This window comes from Leptonychotes weddellii, chromosome 16, assembly GCF_054177405.1.
Source record: "Leptonychotes weddellii isolate Sample4059 chromosome 16, ASM5417740v2, whole genome shotgun sequence".
In the NCBI taxonomy this organism is placed as follows: Eukaryota; Metazoa; Chordata; class Mammalia; order Carnivora; family Phocidae; genus Leptonychotes; species Leptonychotes weddellii.
Genome location: NC_138384.1, coordinates 36877558 through 36898563, shown reverse-complemented (window position 1 = coordinate 36898563; position 21006 = coordinate 36877558). Strand labels below are relative to the sequence as shown.

Sequence of the window (21006 nt, the reverse complement as noted above, 5' to 3'; positions counted from 1 at the left end):
GCCAGGCTGTCAGATGCTCAGGCCCCAGCTCTTTCGATGGAAGCACACAGAAGGGAAGATATACTTCAAAGCTGACTGATAGACAATAGCAAAATCGAAGAGGCAAACCAAAAATGTATGAGAATGTTAGATATTGGAATAGAAACTAACAAATGGCTCCAATCCCAAGGAACCAAACATTCTTTTTTATTTCTTTTTACAAAATTAGAAGTTAGCCTTCAATCCTTTAACACAGTGGTTCTCAACAAGTAGAGGAGAGGATGCTTCACACACATACACACACCCAGCTCAGGGGACATTTGGCAATGTCTGGAAACACTTTTTGGTTGCCACAACTGGGGAAGTAGGGGAGTGCTAATGGGTAGAGGCCAGAAATGCTGCTAACTATGCTACGAGGCACAGGACAGCTCCCTTGTTCATCCAAAGCCAAAGAATTATCCAACCCAAGATGTCAATAGTGCCACTACTGAGAAACTCTGCTAAACAAGTGCTTTGAGCACCTTCTGTATTCAAGTTACCTAATGTATAAAAAGTTACTTCTTTCTGAGAAGATGATACAAACTTCTCCCTAAGCGAAGCTCCCACAGGTCCACAATACGGTAAGAGTTGTCATGGGAAAAGAAGAGGGTAAATGCTAAATAGTGGTTTAGAAGACAAATGCCATGAGTTCAGAGGAAGGAGAGCACCACGAAGGCTGAGACCCTCTTCAAAGATCTCAGAGAGCAGACAGGGCCCCTATAGTCAGGGCTCCCACCCTGGGAGGACCAGAGTCCACCATCCCAGCTTTACTTTTAGAACAGGTCCCTTCAAGCCACCCTTTGCTTCTGCCAAACTGTTCACCCACAACAGCAGCTGGGCCACATGGCTACGATGTCCCACTCCTACTGTTATAATGGAGAAAACCTCTTACCTACTACTTCACCAAAGCGCCGCCCTCCAACTGCGCAGCACCCCACCCCACCAAGGGTGAGGAGGACATGTCATCATCTCAACCCAATCACAAAATCATGTTCCTATGATTCCTACAGGAAGGAGGTAGTGAAAAGACCAAGGAGGAAAATGTTTTAAATGGCTCAGGCTCTTGTCCTCTGCCACCTAAAATCAGTGCTTAGGAGCAGTCAGCCAGGAGCTGCCTCATTTCCTGTAGTTGCTCGGTAAAAATAGGAAGTGGGGGAGGAAGTTCACAAAGCAGAAACAAAAGTAATCACTGCCTCGCTTCCTGAACACAAATCACCGAGCAGGGAGGGTATCATTAAAACATCAAAATGGAAAGGCAGGCATGGAGAGCCAAAGCCAGAGCAAAGGAAGTGACACTTCTGGGTCCACCAAGCCTGGATTATTTCTGCGCCCGGAGACTGCTCCCAAAGAAAAATTATGTGCAAAACTGAACGCTAGCCTATTATACAGAAACAGTTCTCAAGGAATTAATACTAAGCATGTTAATTTAAAGAATCGTCCAGGGGCGCCTGGGTGGCTCAGTTGGTTAAGCGACTGCCTTCGGCTCAGGTCATGATCTTGGAGTCCTGGGATCGAGTCCCGCGTCGGGCTTCCTGCTCAGCAGGAAGTCTGCTTCTCCCTCTGACCCTCCCCCCTCTTGTGTTTTCTCTCTCTCTCTCTCAAATAAATAAAAAATAAGAAAAAAAAAATTTAAAGAATCGTCCAAAAACCCTGGAGACACTGAAGTTCTATCAGAGTAAAAAATGTCAATGAAAAAGTTTTAAGGAGGCCAAGATTATTTTTTTCTGTTCAAGAAATGACTACTAAAACTGCTGTTAATACAAAAACTAAAAACTTAGTAAATAACTGCTCAGTTGACGAAATCTGAAGCCCATTTATCCTAAACTGAGCTCTGAAAACTCAAGTACATAGGAAAATGAACAAACCCTACTAAATAAAAATTTTGATCAACGTTCAATCTACCATAGTTAAAAGGAAGACGTTTCTATACGCATCCTCCAGTAACACGGTCAACCCTACGAGTGGTGCCTGAATGCTCTGAATGCTCGGGGCACTCAGGATGCAGAGGGAGGGTATCTGTGCCTGCCCTCAAGGAGCTTCTGGTCTAATGGGGGAACAAACTGCCCCCACATGGTGACATCTGACTGCCTGTTGTCCTGACACTTGCTCTGTAACATTTATCACCATAAAATAGGACATTCCTCTATAATAACAAAGCAAGATACCATTAGTGGATCTGAAAAGCTTTTTTATTCAGTAATCTACAAACAAGTAATAATTTAATCTAAGCAGAAGAAAAAATGTTCTAACCATAAAGTCAACAGAGTTGAAATGTAGTTTCAAAATAGCACAGGTTTTTAAAAAAAAAAAAAAAGGCCAAATGTGTTAAACAGTCATACAGATGAAGGGCAATTTTGTTTAAATTGAGGATATTTTGGGGTTAGGGAGAGAAAGAGGAAGATCGAAGGCTATTTTTTAAACAGTCAACACATAAATAAGTAGAAAAGTAAATGAAATGGATGGTAATCACCATATATTCAGTTTCATACCAAGAAAAACGGTGAACACTTAGTGGGGAAAAAAAAAATCTATTGCCAGTCCTGTGGAGGGCTGATCTAGCTATCTGTCAAATTTTCTGGTGATAAATCAACCTGCTGTATTCTAACACTTGTGTTTAGTTTTCTTATAAAATCAAAAGAGTAACTAAAAAAAAAAAAATCAAGAGTAACTCAAAACCTGTTGCCTTTAAAACAAAACAAGTATTAGAACTTTTTTTTTTAATACATATTTTTTAAAAGATTTTATTTATTTATTTGAGACAGAATGAGAGAGAGAGAGAGAGCTCATGGGGGGGGGGTCAGAGGGAGAAGCAGGCTCCCCGCCAAGCAGGGAACCCGATGCGGGACTCGATCCAGGGACTCCAGGATCATGACCTGAGCCGAAGGCAGTCGCTTAACCGACTGAGCCACCCAGGCGCCCCCTAGTATTAGAACTTTTGAAAGAATTTTATTAGAGAAACACTCTGAGCCAAAACACTTTATTAAACAGAAATCTTCAAAAGAAGTTAAAGCAGGAGATGGGAAGCAGTCAGCAAAGGTTTATCTACAAATGACTACCACACATCACCAAAGGATAAATGAATTTGGCTCTGAAACTTCTGAAAAAGTTTGCTCAGGTAAAACTAGGTTTTTGATAAACTAAAATGGCGTTGGACCATTAAAAGTTTTCACATCCAATACAGCCAAGCACGATGAAAATATTCACAGCAAAAAATTGTGACACTGATGGAAATTTGGGTATAAATTAAGGAGAATGACTTAAAGTAAATCTTTTTTTTTTTTTAACTGAAGTACAGTCGACTGAGGAAAATCATTTTTTAGAAGTCACAAGCATTGATGTGACTTTTTCAAACCCAAATTGTTAAAACATTCCAAAAAATCTACATCTATTAAAAACCACTAGTTTATTTTTGTTAGTATGTTACAGCATGAAAAGGCCTTGATCCACTCAGCTCTGTTTGAGCCTAGTTTTAGCCTTCATTACCCAAAAAGTTTCCAAACATAAAAGCAAGTTGAACTAATGAAAACTAATGTATCCATTAGAAAGTTATTTAAGAAAACTTAATTATGCTACTTATTCTTAACAATTTACACTATGGAACCTGTCTAAAATTAACCTCAAATGGGGAAAAACAAGTACTTATCAAGAAGCTTACATACAAGGGCGCTTGAGTGGCTCAGTCGTTAAGCGTCTGCCTTCGGCTCAGGTCATGATCCCAGGGTCCTGGGATCGAGCCCTGCATCGGGCTCCTGTTCGGCAGGAAGCCTGCTTCTCCCTCTCCCACTCCCCCTGCTTGTGTTCCCTCTTTCACTGTCTCTCTCTGTCAAATAAATAAATAAAATCTTAAAAAAAAAAAAAGAAGCAGCCTACATACAGTTAAATCAAACTGTAATGTATAAATTATTTCTCTTACTACGGAGAGGAATGATATAAACTTTAGATATAAGCACTTCAGATTCGGGACCATTTCTGAGAATTTAAGGCACCCTTGAAAAATTTGATCAATGGATAATTACAGCAGCTCCTGCCTCCAGGCTGGGAACAGTGACTCCAGTTCTGCACACCCAGCAAGCCTTCCCATCTCTCAGAAAGAACAGCAAGTCAGAGTCAAGGCGAGGGAGCCTGTTCTTCCCCATAAACATCGCAGCAGGTCAGGTATTGAGCAGTGAGGACATTCAAGAAGCCTCCTCCCCATCCCTCCCGTTATTCCCCAGGCAGAGAAGACAGCCCTACAGTGCAGGCCTGCAGTGGCTTACCACCATATTGACTTCCAGGACCTCATTTACTGAGGTCCTACTATGTGCCCGACACTGCTCCAGGCACTGGGGGTACAGGGGTGAATGAAACAGACACAATTCCTGCTCTCCAGGAGCTTACAACCTCATGGGAGAAAAACCTCATGCTTTTACCTTGTAGGTAAGATGCTACACAGTACATGGGACGCCAGGATGGCTCAGTCAGTTAAGCGTCTACCTTCGGCTCAGGTCATGATCTCAGGGTCCTGGGATTGAGCCCCGCATCAGGCTCCCTGCTCCGTGGGGAGTCTGCTTCTCCCTCTCCTTCTGCCTGCCGCTCCCCCTACTTGTGCTCTCTCTCTGGCAAATAAATAAATAAATAAATAAATAAATAAATAAATAAATAATAAAATCTTAAAAAAAAAAAGATGCTACACAGTAACAAAGAGATTTCCTGGAAACAGGCAGTGACAAAGTGCAGCAGTTAGGGGTATGGGAGTCAGACTGACCTAGATAAGAATCCCAGTTCTCAGTAATTATCAGTTAAATGAATGGCACTTATTAACTCTATGCCTCTGTTTCTTTGAACTCTGTGCCTCAGTTTCTTCAGTACAGTGGTGAGGCTTAACCCCATAAACCACAACACTTGGCACACCTTGAGTCTCACTCAGAAACTGGAGCTCTCTGCTCTGAAAGAAGCTGGACACTAGTCAGAGAAAAGTATTTTATCTTCTTTTCTTTTTTTTTTTTTTAAAGATTTGATTTATTTATTCATGAGAGACAGAGAGAGAGAGAGAGAGAGAGGCAGAGGGAGAAGCAGGCTCCCAAGGAGCAGGGAGCCTGATGTGGGACTCGATCCCAGGACCCTGGGATCATGACCTGAGCCGAAGGCAGATGCTTAACCATCTGAGCCACCCAGGCGCCCAAGCATTTTATCTTCTAATGAAATACTTCATGCTAGCCTACTATTAGTGAAAAAAAAAACCCAAACAAACCCAAACTCTTCCTCCTCGAAATACCACACAGCTACCAAATTTTTCAAAAATATTACTTACCTTCCTGCTGCTCTGGCCCCAACTCTCAAGGTCCTGGCAACAAACTAAAAGGAGGGCTGCCCTGTGTCCTCCAGAGGGGAAGGAGGTCATGGCTCCTCCCATTTCCCTGCCCACCACTCCCTCCTCTTTCAGCCCCAAGCTGAAGGAAGACGGGCAAGAACAAGGCTCAGGAAGGGATAACCTCGCACTGTAAAGTACAAAGCTACTGTGGCCGCATTCTCTGCTACCTTGAGACCCAGGGGTAGGATAGGTCTTTGGGAGCTGGGGAGAGGGACCGACTGCTCTTGCCTCCCCTGCCTAGGTTATCACAGCCTGCAGCACTCAGGTCTGGGAGCCGAGTCTGGGAGCTGAGCCAGCTTCCCTCTGCCTCTGTTCTCAGGCATACACCTGGGGGTGGGGTGGGGGAAGACTCAGGTATTCCCAGGTTCCCCGACGTAAATACCATCTCACTGACACCTAATCCCAAAATTATTTCTAATAAGAAAATTAGATTTTTTTTCCCCAGGTAATCTCTAGCTCTAATTCTGCACTCAAAAACTATCCCATTAAGATTCTTTGCAACTACCAATTTGAAAAAGCACAGATTGGACAGCGACCCAGACACAAGGAACACAGTCAAAAAAAAAAAAAGTGATACCATCTAGGAATGAATCCTAGAAATAGACTCAGTAAATGTAGAGGCCTATATCAGAGACACTCACTGGCAGCACTGTCTGCAAGCTTCCATCTGGAAGTAACCCACATGGGCTGCATTAAGGGATTCATTAAGTAAATTACACAGGAACACCTCATGGCCATTTCAAAGAACAAGGTCCAGCTACCCCGTCTCATCAAGCTTAAGATGTCATTTATAAATCATATCATTATTTTATATAGGCTAAAAAACTCTACCATATAACGATGACCTGTCATCACACGCTATATCCCAATTTCGGGCTCCCCTCAGGCTCTCCTGTCTCATTTCTCCATCTATCTGGGGCACACATCACCCCTGGAACAAGTCCCTGGGTGCCCTTTTCTCCCCTTTCACTTTTTCTAGAAGTTACCCATTTTTAAGAGTCACTGTTTGGATGACACCATCCTGGGCCCCTTCAGTCCCCACGAAGCCTGTCCGAGCTCCACTGCCGTTGCTTGTCGCTAGCTCTGTATGCCTTCCCCTCCCAGAGGAACTGTAAGCGCACGGAGGCAGGCTGGCCCCCTCTTGGTGCGCACTGCGGTGCCCAGCACTGGGCCATAATGACCCTGCCGCCAACAAAAAAAACATACCAGTCGGGAACTCTGGATGTGTCTAAGGACTTCACAAATATTAAGTCACTAACGCCTGATTATTAACTCCAGGAGAGAGCTCGTGTTACCTCCCCCATTTTCAGACAGGGTAAAATGAGGTAAAGAGAGGTTGGGTGACTTAGAGATGAATGACTAGTAAGTGGCAGAGACAGAAACCGAACCCAAGCAGTCTGGATAGAGTCCTTGTTCTGAGAGTCTGTGCTACATTCCCTCTCTAAATGACTGCTTACGTACATAGCAAACACTTAAAAATTTGTTTTTATTATCTTCAAACTGAAACTATAATACACATATATAGTGAAAAGAAAACCATCCTGTACAAAAGGGTACGCAAGACAAAGCTAGTTCAGTCTAACAGCCTAGATTTCTGGGGCCTCATCCCAAAGGCAACCACTGTTTCTTTTCTATCATTCCAGAAATTTTTTTCTACACTTAGAAACCTATTTCATGTGTATCTGTCTCTCTCTCGTTTTTTACACAAACGGGCCATATACGCATCGTTCTGCATCTTACCTGTCTCACTGACTGACATTTCTCTGAGCTCGATGCATATCTGCACCTATACTGTGTTTATTCAATTCTAAGATACACATATTTTCACATTTTAACCCAAGATGGTTCCATAAAGCCAGAGGATCTTGGTGGGCTTGGACTTCACCAGGTAACAGGAGTCACAAAAGCTTTTAAATGTATATAAGAAGGACGCCTGGGTGGCTCAGTCAAGTTAAGCGTCCGCCTTCGGCTCAGGTCATGATCCCAGGGTCCCGGTATCAAGTCCCACATCAGGCTCCTTGCTCAGTGGGGAGCCTGCTTCTCCCTCTGCCTGCCACTCCCCCTGCCTATGCTCACTCTCTCTCTCTCTGAAAAATAAACTCTTAAAAAAAATTTTTTTTTAAAAAAAGGTACAGGGGCGCCTGGGTGGCTCAGTTGTTGAGCGTCTGCCTTCGGCTCAGGTCATGATGCCAGGGTCCTGGGATCGAGCCCCGCCTCGGGCTCCCTGCTCTGTGAGAAGCCTGCTTTTCCCTCTCCCACTCCCCCTGCTTGTGTTCCCTCTCTGGCTGTCTTTCTCTCTGTCAAATAAATAAAATCTTAAAAAAAAAAAAAAGGTACAAAAGATATTAAGTGTTAACCTTGCAACCGTGTGCAGGCTGAATCACCAGGCAGAGACCAGCAGCTGACACTGGACACTAACTTCTCCTGTAACGTAAGCACCTACATCACAGGGTTGTTGTGGAGATGAAACAAGGTAATATACACAAAGCACTTGGCACCAAACCTGGCTAGTACAATGAGTGAAGGGATTAACATCACACCTGACACATTGTTAGTGCCCAATAAGTTACATATTGTCATTAATTATTTCTTCAAGAGCTGGCCCGCTTTCCTCTCCAATCTCATTTCCCTCCACTTCCATATTCATACCTGTCCACCCTTTACCCTAAAACTCCTTCAGCTCACATACCACCTGCTTGCTCACCTACTCCTCTGTACCCATCATGGCCTTTCCCCTTACTGTGGTGCTGTACTACCGTTCTCCCAGCGTACTCAGCTCAAGCCCGTCCTTCTCCAGGAAACCTTCCCTGACAACAGCAGTTGGATTCTCTGGATGAGCAGCCTGGGCAAAGTGTATCTGTCATGACTTCCCCTCCGGTTCTCAGCTTTGTCAATGCACCCAGGAGCAAGCAGGTCCAGGGCAACTGAGTCAGGCCACCTAAACTCAAAGATGACTGTGTACTAACCAGAAGACCAGTTACTAAGTTTATAAATACTGATGAGGGCTAATATTTACTAAGCACTTAGCAGGTGCCAGGCAACAAAGAGGTAAGTACTACCATTCTCCCCATTCTACAGAGGGGCAAAGAGATTAGCCAGCACCCCAAGACGAGGATCTGATCTGAGCGGTTTGGATATGGAGCTCTCAACCATTCACATTCTCTCCTTGGCAGGAAATCTCCATGTGAAGCCACGTTCTAATCAGAAGGTATTAGGAGTGTGGAAGCAAAGCAAGGGAAAGATTCTCCTGGCTAGAGGCATCAACAGAGATGCACCCATCTGTTTGGTGGTGCAGAGGCTCACTGGGGGACTGCACACAGCTCCTCTGGCCAGGGCCCCCAGGCAGTGCTCCCAGGCAGTGCTCCAGACATATCACCCAGTTCCTCTCTTGGACCTGTCACCCCAATTTCCATAGACACCATCCCAACCCTCGCCTAGAAATGCAGTCTTTCTTCTGAGGATACAAAATTAAGTTTAAGCATTCTGGCTACGAACACATTCCAAACATCCCTTCTTGGGGTTACAACCGGGTCATTTTGGTTGAACTTAAAGTTTTCCCTGAAATTCTCCAAACTGCACTTAAAAAATGTCTCTTGGTTTATATCTTTTCTACAGACAGCGTTTTATTCTCATTTCATTCTCAGATGATCACTGATTCATTCAACAAATACTTGATTGTTCCCAGAACACTGTGTTCTAGGTCCTGGAGCAGTGAACATGCAAGATCTCTGAAACCTGGGGGAGCTCATTACGTGTCCCCCCACTTCTAAGCACTTAGGATACTTTATGGCAATTGCTTTTTTGGCCTTCTTGTTCAGACTGTGCCTTTCAGCTCTGTATTTTACTTTTCCACTACAGTAACTAGCTCATACTCCGAGTACTCCATCAATGTGAGTTAACTAAATTAATGAATAAAACCACTGGGTCTCATCTTTCTCATCCAGGGTGGGACCAGATGATGTCTGAAGTCCCTAAGAGTAAAGATACAAAGTCTAACTCAAGTTGTAGGGACAGAAAGCAAACAGCAAATACAGCCCAAATCAAGAAGGAAAAGGAGATGGGCTAGGTCCTTACAGTTATGAAGGACAGGCCACCTTGGCAAGCAAAGAAGGGCTCCCTCAGCTGGAGAAAATATGGCCTTGAGAATATGACCAGGGGTCAGCTGGAGATAAAGAAATGACTTGCAGCAAAGTCTGACTTGGGGTCACTGTATGCAGACAGGAGTGAGGGGGTGAAGCAGTTCTCTGCCCAGAAGTCATATACTGGATGAGTGGGAAGGAGCATGTTTTTTGGGAAAAGAGGTAGAGGCATGAAGCTAGGCCTTGGAAAATGCTCACAGGCAGATGTGGAAAGAGAACAAACTCAAGTGAAAAAGCACAGTCACAAAGTTAAGAAGATGACCACAATAGCTCCAACTCAAGAAGGCCAACCAAGAGGAGACTGACAACAGCAAGAAAATCTGGCTCACCATGCCAAATATTTATGGTCAAGGTCAAGGGAAAGAGTAAGCAGCAGCCACTGCATCTATCAATTGGGCCTTAAGAGCAGTTTCAGTAGAGATAAAGACATTTGAAGCACAACCCCTCACAAGTTCAGGCTGTGAACTTGTACTAAGAGAAAAAGGCATCCTCCCCCCCCCCCCCCAATAACTCCAAAGTAAAGCAATTCCTTTTCAAACCAACATTCTTTGTCCACCTAGGAAGGTCACCATTTTCCACAAAGGACAACATTTCAAGAGGGAAAGAAAGAGACTGGACACTCAGCCCATGTGATGCCCCAGCCTACTAGCTCCTAGATACAGTTACTTTCCTACAGACTTGGAAGACCCACTTGACATAAAGCTTCTGGTGTATTAGGCTCCAGGATTGAAACAGAATAAACATTTAGTAAGATTTCAGCAGAATCATGTGCAACTTGTTTAAAAAAAATTTTTTAAAGGATGCTTAAAACATGCTGTCTTCCAAAAATCCAGAGATAATTTTAGATTGAAAAAATGTAGGCTTGCCAAGGGAATCTGAGAGCTTTTCTATCTTGGTCTCCAATGCTAACCTACGTATTCGTGTGCAAAAATAGAGGAAGATTAGAATCTCAAATGCCAGACTGAAAAGTTGCCACAACAAACCTGAACTCTTCATATGGAGTTTGTTATCTTGTCAGCAAGAAAGCAAATGAAACAATAAACTTTTCACTTTAAAAGATAAAAAGAAAAAACCCTTCAAACATGAACTATTTCCTAGACTTGTAAAGGAAATGATTAAGAAAAAAAAAGATACTGCGAATGAAATGTAAAAACAGCATATACAAAATCTAAATATCAATTTTATGAGTAGTCCCTTATAAATACATACTATGTCATATAAATATGACAAAACAGCAGTCATAGCTTATTCAAAAAAACTGGGTCAACTAACCATTTGGAAAATATTTCGTATCTTACACCGAGACGAAATTTTAAGTAGAATTTTTTAAGCTGGAAGTTAAAAAAAAAAAAGGCCATGAAATGAGAAGCAAAAATGAATGGAACTTTTTATAACACCGGGATGGAGAAGAATTTTCCAAACAGGTCAACAAAGGAAACAAATATAAAGCTATTTTTTAAATGAATGTTACCTTTTTACCTCTTTTGTAAATTTATCCTAAAACAATCAGACAAATCCCTTTGGCAGAATTATCTTGTGACGAACTGGAAACAATCTACATGTTCATCTGTAGGGTTTGGTTACATTATGGTATACAATGGTAACTATGAAGTCCATACAAGTGATTATACAAGTGAAACAGACTATTTATTGGTATTAACAAAATGTTAGCAACGATTGTCACTAAGTGGTAGGTGGGCGGATGATTGTCATCTGAAAAAGTATTGTCACGATACTTTTTGTGTTGTCTCGAATGTGAAGAGAACGAATTGCTTTTATAATGGGGGTGAAGGGGCGGGAACAAGCGACTTTCAAATTGGGGTCCCCCAACCGGAGTGTTCATCTGGCAAATTTTGTGAGGAGTATAAACAGAATTCTTATCGTGCCAACCAGGCATGCTTCTTTCCTCGCACCGCGCGGAGCAGGAAGACACACCCCTGACCCTGCACTCGCCCCCAGGCGTGGGTCCTTCATCCCCGGCCCTGGCCCTGGCCCTGGCCCTGCCCGGTGCCCGCAGAACCTCCCCCGGCCCAACTGCGCCAGCAGGCTCCGGAGAGCCGAAAAATCGTGTTCCTCGGCGGCCCCGCACGGCGGGGAAGGTGCGCGCAGCCGGCCGGGCAGCCGCCGGGCGGCGTGAGGGCCGCGTCCCCAGCCAGTCCCGGCGGACCCCGGCCGCCCACAGGCCGCCGTGCTTCGGCGGACTGCTCCGCCGGCTTCCGGGAGCGGGTGCCCGCGCCAGCCCGACCTCTCCGACCCCGGCAGCCCGAGGGAGCGCCCCCCGCCCCTCCCGCCCCGCCTCTGCGGGGTTCCCCCCCCACACACCCGGCGCCCCCGGTCCCGGGCACGAGCCGGGAGGCCCCTCCGGGCTTCCGTCCGCCCGGCCAGCGCCCCCAGAGCCCGGCGTCCTCCACAGCGGACGGGCGAGGGGCTGGAGCCCGCGGCCCCGCGCCCCGCGGCCCCGAGCGGAGCGGCGCCCCGCGAGCTCGTCCAGTCGCCGGCCCCGGCCGCAGCCCACCGGCCACCCCCAGCCCTCCCGCCTGCGCCAGGGAGCGCCCGCTCGCGCCCTCTCCTCACCTGCGACGCGCCCCGGCCCTCAGCGCACCGCCCGGACCGGCTGTGTACACCGGAAGTGACGTCTCCGGGCCGGCCCCGCCCCCGCCCCAGGCGGACGCCTGGGTGGCTGCGAACCCAGGGGTTCTAAGCCAACCCCTCTTGCGCGAGCCGGGAGGGGGCGGCCCTGAGCTTCCTACCTCAGGCGCCGAGGACCTCCCTATGGGACTGCGTTAGGGCGGGGGTTGAGGACGGGCGGCCAGAGCCCGCAGGGCCACCCCGATCCTCCACTTTGGCTTGGCCCCTGGGCGGGAGGGGTTAGCTGCGTCCTCACGTATTTATTATTGAAATAGATGACTAAAATATTGAGTACTTACTGGATGCCGGGTCCTGACAGGCACCGTAGGGACCAGGGAATGCATGCCCTCACCCTCATAGGTTGATTCTCTAATGGAAACACAATAACGTTGTCACAAATACACATGATGAGATACTGCCAATTGTGACAAGTGGTAGGAGGGGAAAGTGGAAGAGGGAGGGGGAGAGAGTCCCCTGACCTAGTGTAGGAGGGTAATCAGGGAATTCTTCGCCCAGGAAATAGAGCGGGAGTTGAGGTCCTAAACGGAAGAAGGAAGAAAACAACTTGGAGAAGCAGAGAGGAAAGCACGGTTAGGGCAGAAGAAACAGCAGGTGTTTTCAATGGCTTTGTGTTCAAGAAACTAGGGTAGTAAGATCTTGCCTGAGAGCATTGGGGAACTAGTAAGTTTTAAGCAAGGGGTGATTTTACCATACTTGTGGGCTTAAAGGGATTACTTGGGCTACAGTTGCAGGGAAGGACTAGAGAGGGGGAGGCAAGAGTGGATGTAGATTTCTTTACCCACGTTCATAAGCAGCATTATTCATAATAGTCAAAACGGTGGAAGCAACCCAGATGTCCATTGATGAATGAGTAGATAAACAAAATGTAGTCTATCCATGCAACGGAATACTATTCAGCCTTAAAAAGGAAGGAAATTCTGACACATGCTACAAATGTATGAACCATGAAGCATTATGCTCAGTAATAAATAAGCCAGTCACAAAAGGACAAATATTCTACAATTCCACTTATATGAGATACCTAGAGTAGGCAAGTTCATAGAGACAGCAAGTAGAAGGTAGTTGCCAGGGAGTGGGGAGAGGGGAGTATGGGGAGTTCGTATTTAATGGGTGTAGTGTTTCAGTGGGTGAAGATGAAAAATTCTGGAGATGAATGCAGTGATGATGCACAGCCACATCAAAACCATACACTTAAAATGGCTAAAATGGTGAATTATATGTATATTTTTATTTATTTATTTATTTATTTTTAAAGATTTTATTTATTTATTTGACAGAGAGAGAGACAGCGAGAGAGGCAGGACAAGCAGGGGGAGTGGGAGAGGGAGAAGCAGGCTTCCCATGGAGCAGGGAGCCCGATGTAGGGCTCGATCCCAGGACCCTGGGATCATGACCTGAGCCGAAGGCAGACGCTTAACCATCTGAGCCACCCAGGCGCCCCTATATGTATATTTTAGATAGACAGACAGACAGACATCAGGAGGCTGTTTTGATTGTCCAAGCAAAAAAATTATTCTGATTTAGAACAGGGCTTTCCAAATTTTGTTGTTCTTTTTTTTTTTTTTTTTAAGATTTTATTTATTTATCTGACAGAGAGATAGAGAGCACAAGCAGGCGGAGTAGCAGGCCGAGGGAGAGGGAGAAGCAGGCTCTCTGCTCAGCAGGGAGCCCGATGTGGGACTCGATCCCAGGACCCTGGAATCATGACCTGAGCTGAAGGCAGACGCTTAACCGACTGAGCCACCCAGGCGCCCCCAGAAACAGCATTTTTTACAAATTCAAGGTTCGTGGCAACCCTGCATCGAGCAAGTCTATTGGTGCTATTTTTCCAAAGCATTTGCTCACTTTGTGTCTCTGTGCATATTTTGGTCATTCTCCCAATATTGCAAACTTTTTCATTATTTTATTTGTTATGGTAATCTATGATCAGTGATTATGACTCACAGAAAGCTCAGATGATGGTTAGCACTTTTTAGCAATAAAGTTTGGGCTGGTTTTTTTGTTTGTTTGTTTGTTTTGAGAGAGAGAGAGAGTAGGAAGGGAGAGGCAGAAGGAGAAGGAGGTCGAGGGAGCATCTTAGGTTGTCTCCATGCCCACGTCCTGAGATCATGACCTGAGCAGAAATCAAGAGTTGGATGTTTAATTGACTGAGCCACCTAGGCACCCCAGCAATAAAGTATTTTTTAATTAAGGTATATACATTGCTTTCTTAGACATAATGCTATTGCACACTTAATAGACTATAGGCTTGTATAAACATAACTTTTATATGCACTGGAACAAACAAAAATTTCGTCTGACTCACCTTATTGCAATATTAGTTTTATTACGGTGGTCTGGAACCAAATCTGGAATATGTCCAGGTATGCCCATATATCCACTACACTACTCATATACTATTTACATTATGAAACAGAAATAAAGAATTTTAAAAGATTAAAAAGAAAACAGTCTATATAGAAGTTCTAATATTCTCTCCTGTACTCTAATAGATTGCTTTCTTACACTAGTGGGTATGTGAACCTCACTTGGAAAGCCACTCACAGATTATGGTGGTGGCAGTAGGGAGTAAAGCAGATGCAAGTCAGTGATGAAATGGATATGGAGGGTCAGGAAGAGAAGGGAATCCTGGATTTCTCCTGAGTCTCTGGGACAAACCATTGTAGTGGTGATAGTGCTGGGAAGTTCCTGAAGACCACATTTGGAAGGGTGGAAGATAGAAAGAAGGCCATGAGTTCCGCTGTGAATGTGATATCAAGGAGGCAACTGGGATGAGGGTCTGGAGCTTAGGAGAGTGCTGGAGATGTCACTGGAGCTTCGGTGGTCGTCCAAGCTGTGGGGAGGAGCTGAAGGTGGGTTTAGATCAAGGGGAGGCTTTTTAGTGATTTAGTTTTGTTTCATTCTGTTTTAAGTAAGCTCTACACACAATCTTGAACTCACGATCCTGAGGTCAAGAGTCCCATGCTCCACCGGCTGAGCCAGGCAGGTGCCCGTTCGGAGATTGGTTTTTTAAAGTGGAAGAAATTTAAACACATTTCATTGTTAGAGAGGAGAATCCAGTTAACAGAAAGAGGCTGAGTATACAGTAGAGACATCTGGTCATTTTGTGAGGTTCTGACAAGGCTCTGACAAGGTTCTGACAAGGTCTAAGATGCTTTGCAGCAAGGGGCACCTGGGTGGCTCAGTCGGTTGAGCATCCAACTCTTGGTTTTGGCTGGGGTCGTGATCTCGGGGCCGTGGGTTCACACCCCCATCAGGCTCTGTGCTGCTGGGCATGGAGCCTGCTTGAGATTCTCTCTCTCCCTCTGCCCCTCCTGCGCTTTCTCTCTCTCAAAAATTGCTTTGCAGCAAAGAGTGAAGGGAGCTTGGGGACAGAGGTGTGAGGAGAGTGAGAAAGGTCTGAAGGCAGAAAGGTGAGTAGAAGGAGAAATGTGGTAAAATTTACAACTTGCACTGAGGATCTATTTCAGGTTGATAGTCATTAATTCAGAGTAGAGCCCTCCTTCCTAGAAAGCGACTTCCCCCGCAGCCTTCAGGTCAAAGTGAGGAAGGTGGAGTGAGGATTCACCCGGCAGTTGAATACAAAGAGTGGGGCAAGAGTGTTATCAACGTGATGGGCTTGAAACCCAAGCTACAAGAGGAGGGATGTGAGGCGGGAGAAGACACTGGGTTGGAGGAAGTGTCTCTGGGTGCTGGGGTCATCTTACCTGTGGAGGCTTCAGAGAAGGGACAAGGGATGATGGCTGGCTTCTATGTGGGCCAACTGTGGTTCCTGCAGTCTCAGGACAAGCCCGTCCACCATGCGGAGGTCCTCCTAGCTCCTAGGACAGGCCCCAGAGACCTCCAGTGGCTATATATCACACTGGATGGGACTTTAAAGAGGCTCCCTCTGCACGTGGCAGGCTCTGTTCCATGTGCTTAACTACTGCTGTTCACTTCACTCCCAACCTCATGGTCCCAGAGTGATGTGCTGGAAACTCCTTGTGCCTGGCTCCATCTGGGCCCCTTCTATAGACTTCAAGCCAGGACCAGGAGGTTCTAGAGACCCATTCTGCCACGCATGTGGTTCTTCTTTTTTCTTTTCATTGAAGTGTAATTAACGTACAGTGTTATATTAGTTTTGGGTCATATGTGCAGTTCTTATTTGGGATTGGTGTGAACCTTGTCAACCTTGGGGCCCTTCTGGTGACTTCTGTGGTACTCTGAGCACCAGGTCGTCTTGGACTTCTCAAGCTTCCCTGAGGACGTTTTGTATCATGCACATTTCAAGTGTGCTTTGCGAGTACATCTACAGTTCTCATACCTACCTCCTAGAGGTTTGAACGATTTGTTTTCCTTCATCAAATACACATACATATGGAAAAGGAGGGAAAAAACATCCACGTACCCAACACACAGGTCTGAGACATTTGTCATGTCAGGTCACCTCATCATTCCAAGCTCCCTTGCACAGGAGTGCCAAGAAAAGAGAATGGAGCCCACGGGGTCTAGAGATGGAGGCCAGGCCCTCCTGGAGCCCCCATGTCTTCAGGGACAGGCGCTGTGATCCTCCAGCTTTGCAGAGAGGTCTGTGATTGGAGGCTTAACATGCACATAGGGATAGGATGGCAGTCCAGAGACCACCAGACCAGCACCTCAATTTGCCACGCAAGAGGCCAAGAAGGCAGAGGCCGGGAACAGGGTCTCTCTCTGAATCTACCTGACCCCCTGTGTATCTGGTTAGAGGCACAGTTGGTGGGAGCCAGATCCCGCGGAAGGGAGGAGACCTCAGAGGTCATCACCCGTGGGAAGTGAGAATGAAATTTCACGAGTTCCTCAGTGACAAAAGAGCCCTGCATTAGGGAGATGGGCCAGAGATGCACCTTGACCTTGGCATGAGATGCCTCTCTTCGCTGAGGGAAAAAAAAAAAAGCAGATTCACATTCCTAACGTGAAAGGCTGCAGAATACAGATATCCACACCGAGGGGCCCATGAGGAATGAGAGAACTAATTTTCTTAAGCAGCCAAGGTTATTACTGTTGGCTTGTGCATTCTTCATGGCAGTAGAAGCCAGGGCTCCCAGGCTGGGCTTTTCCATGTTAGTTTTAGTGGGCATGTCTGAAAGAAGAGCCTTCAGGGAAGGGGTTATCCCAGCCAAGTTTTGGGGGTGGGGTAAGGGGCAATGGAGTTGGTTTGGAGAGAGTACCTTTTCTCCTCTACTTTACTGGTTTCCCCTGGGCACAGTGTGAAAGCTGCAATATGGACTGGGAGCCCCAGGAAGGGTAGCTGCATTCCAGAATCCACAGGATTGGGGAGCAAGTCTGGAGAGGGCTGGCCAGACGTTCTGGACACAGAACAACCGGCTGTCTGCTGGGCATGGAGAGAGGCGGGGGCGAGGCCAGTCTAGTCTAGCTTGAGTGGCATGGCCCAAGCAGGAAAGGGGGTGAAGGTGGTGTGAGTCACGTGCTGAAGGGGAAACTTCTCCCCCAGTCTCCAGATTACCTCCCTGAGGAAGTCACTCCTCACTCCTCCCTTTCCCCTGCGTGTAAGCATCTGAGCATCCTGTTGTCCTTTCTTCACTGGTTGTCCTGTGGCCAAGAGGCCCTTGCTGGGCAGAGCCATCTGCTTCTGTCCATCCATACTCTAAGATCCCAGGTTGCTTTTCATTGTTCTGAGGGGCTGGGGCTGGCCAGGGTCCTGGGAGATCCCTGATGGGGAGGGGAGCTGAGCCCCAGGATTCCAGGCCCTTTCCCCTGAAGCCAGGACAGGAGGTCTGGTCCCATCTTAGGGAAATGCAAGATACAAGCAGGATGAGCTGCTGGGGGCTCCTTGGGGGCTCTTTGGGGCTGGGTGAAACAGAGGTATCTGAGTTATGGGGAAGGTGCTGGAGGGATTAGGCTATGCCCACCACAGTGATCAGCTGTGAAAGTCTCACAGTGGAGAGGGATATAGTCCAGGCCCCACAGACTTCCAGGGGTTCCCAGGGCTCATGGGCAGGAAAGGATGGTGTGCTGGGGAGGGAACCAGGCAAGGTTCTGGTACTGGTGAAGCCATAGGTGTCATTGCCTCCAGGTCAAGTTACCCTGAAAGCCGTGGGCAGCTCCGGTCCATTTCATAGCTGACAGAGCCAAGGCCCTACTCTCCTCAGGTTCCCGTATGTGAACCCGACCACGGGCCCTGCCCTTGCTCAGAAGGTCTCTGCTGTGGTTCTGGTCCGGCAAGACGTGTCTCCCGAGAACTGGGAGAGAAGAGTTGCAGAGTCGATTCCATGGCCTTGTGGAAAGTTCGGCCTTGAACACTTGTTGGAGTTCTGAACAGTTACATTTATGAAAATCCCCCTCAGATGTGTACACCCACCAGGCGCCAAGATGGAAGGGCCTGAGAAACCTTCTCGGGTCCATCTGGTTGAAGAAGGCAGAACTCTGTCCCCTTTCCTGAGTGCGGGCGACTTTCTTTTGGTTATCAAAACGTAATAACCCCAACTCCTTGTCATGGAAACAAGAGGGGATTTATTAGCCCTAACAAAAAGGGCACTGTGGCCACTAGAATGGCTGTCCTTGGCAGCCGTCCTGATGCCCGGGAATAACTCACAGACTGCTACCCTGCAGCTTGCGTGCTCCCCCGGACACAGTGGGGAGGAGGGCCTCGGGAGCTGGGTCTTCGTTTCTGCAACACACGGTGCCAGAGTCCTCCAACCCAACAACTCTGACGTTCCTGTATGGCTCCACTTAGAGATCTCTCCATGTGGTTGCCCCTAGTTACAGGCCAGTTAGGACACTTCAAGTGGGTCTCCACTCGCTAGCAAGCAGGGGCAGGGAGCTGCCACCGGCTGAATTTCTAGTGGTGACGGTGATTTACGAGACCTTAGCAACTGGCCGCAGAACCCGGACTCCCTTCCTTCCAAGGATATGTGGGATGATGGAGGTGCTGGAGGGCAGGAGCGCCTAAGCATCAAACAGCTGGCTGCTCCCCACGTGCAATTTGGACAAGCAGGTGTTCCAGCCAGGTCAGAGAGCAGTGGGGGTTTGAGTGATGAGAGGCGAGAAGGGGCTTCTCCGCTCCAACCCCCACTCACTCCACGCGGAGAGATGGGCTCAGGGTCCAGACCCCGGGCTTCTCACTGCCAGGCAATGTTGTACCTGACCCTAACGCTAACCTGCACAGCTACCAAGTACTCGTGCCTTCCATTTAGGGGCAAAGCTGGGCAGAATCAAATCATAGTTTTAAGCCAAGTTATTAGAAACATTTGGGGAAAGGCTGAGTGGATACACTACAATTTGGTTCTTTTTAATTTAATTTAATTTATTTATTTGACAGAGAGAGACACAGCGAGAGAGGGAACACAAGCAGGGGGAGAGGGAGAAGCAGGCTTCCTGCCGAGCAGGGAGCCCGATGCGGGGCTCGATCCCAGGACCCTGGGATCATGACCTGAGCCGAAGGCAGATGCTTAACGACTGAGCCACCCAGGCGCCCCTACAATTTGGTTCTTAACCTACAATGATTTCACGACCACGAAACATTGCTGGTAAAGTGCAAAACAATGAAGCACGGTCACTCTACACGGCACCAAATGAGGGTGCGGTAGCATCCAGTTCTGAGCCAACAGTGAGGACAGAAGAGGGAGCCGACAAAAATTAAAGCCACCTTTCCCTTGCCATAGCTCCGAGCTTCCCACCAGAATCACCAAGGAGATTGGGCTGATGCCCTCAGCATATATGGAGAAACCCTGGAAGCAAAACATCACCCCGCACAAAGCCTATCAGATCAGTAAAAAGAAAGGAGATTACCTGTGATCCCATAAAATTGCAATTCAAGCTGATTCCACATCTGCCCAGGTGCAGTCACAGGCAAATCCAAGGGGACCATGAGTCCCAAAGCTGTCACAAGTTTGGCCCCCTCCCAGAACAAGCCTCTGGTGGTGGGGCTCTTTAAAGCATGACCTCATGGGCCTCCTCCTCCAGGAAGCCTGCTCTGAAATCCCCAGCTGTTTACTGTCCCATTATAGTATTTATCCCGCAAAACTGTAAGTTTTGACCTTTCGGGACTGTGAGCTTAGACAATGTCCATCTCATACTCAACTCTCTCTCCAGCACTGGGTGCTTGCATATAGCAAACAGCAGGCATTCACGAAGCGGCTTCATTGAGTCAACACATTTCTGAGCACCTACTACGGGCCAGGCACTGTGCCAGGTACTGGGGATGGAGTGGTGAATACCACAAAAGTGATCCTTCCACTCAGTTGAGGGGGAAGACAGAGTTGAACAAACAAAACCCACAAAGAGAAACATAATACAAACATGCAAGCACAATGAGAACATATTGCAGTGAAGAAAAAAAAAATACCAGGAGACTATTGCAAGGAGAGCTTAACACTTTCTGGAAGGTCCTAGAAGGCATCCCTGAACATGTAATGTTTAAACTGGCATTTGAAGAATGAGAAGCAATTACAGTGGACCCTTGAACGGCACAGGTTTGAACTGTGTGGGCCCACCTACAGGTGCATTTTTTCACAACACAGTTCTGGATTTTCTTATGGTTTTTTTTTAAGATTTTATTTATTTATTTGACAGAGAGAGACACAGCGAGAGAGGGAACACAAGCAGGGGGGGTAGGAGAGGGAGAAGCAGGCTTCCTGCAGAGCAGGGAGCCCGATGTGGGGCTCGATCCCAGGACCCTGGGATCATGACCTGAGCCGTAGGCAGACGCTTAACGACTGAGCCACCCAGGCGCCCCCTCTCTTATGATTTTCTTAATGACATTCTTTTCTCTAGCTGTATTGTAAGAATATAGTATATATAGTATATATAGTATATTGGGGCGCCTGGGTGGCTCAGATGGTTAAGTGTCTGCCTTCAGCTCAGGTCATGATC

General features: G+C 47.0%; 1 protein-coding gene across 9 annotated transcripts in view; it reads right to left on the bottom strand.

The window, feature by feature from the left end:
• The window catches only part of GARRE1 (granule associated Rac and RHOG effector 1), a 78594-nt gene extending 66136 nt beyond the window's left edge, over positions 1-12458 (bottom strand). For 2 of the 9 annotated variants that reach the window (XM_081806694.1, XM_081806692.1), the window contains exons 1-2: positions 5309-5404; positions 4428-4613 (exon numbers count right to left, since the gene is read on the bottom strand). The gene's annotated coding sequence lies outside the window, so the exon portion shown is untranslated. Of the gene's footprint in view, positions 1-4427; positions 4614-5308; positions 5427-12081; positions 12234-12434 lie in introns of those variants that run through there. The other 7 variants (XM_081806693.1, XM_081806698.1, XM_081806697.1 and 4 more) reach the window with 7 other exon arrangements.
• Between the last annotated feature and the right edge of the window lie 8548 nt (positions 12459-21006).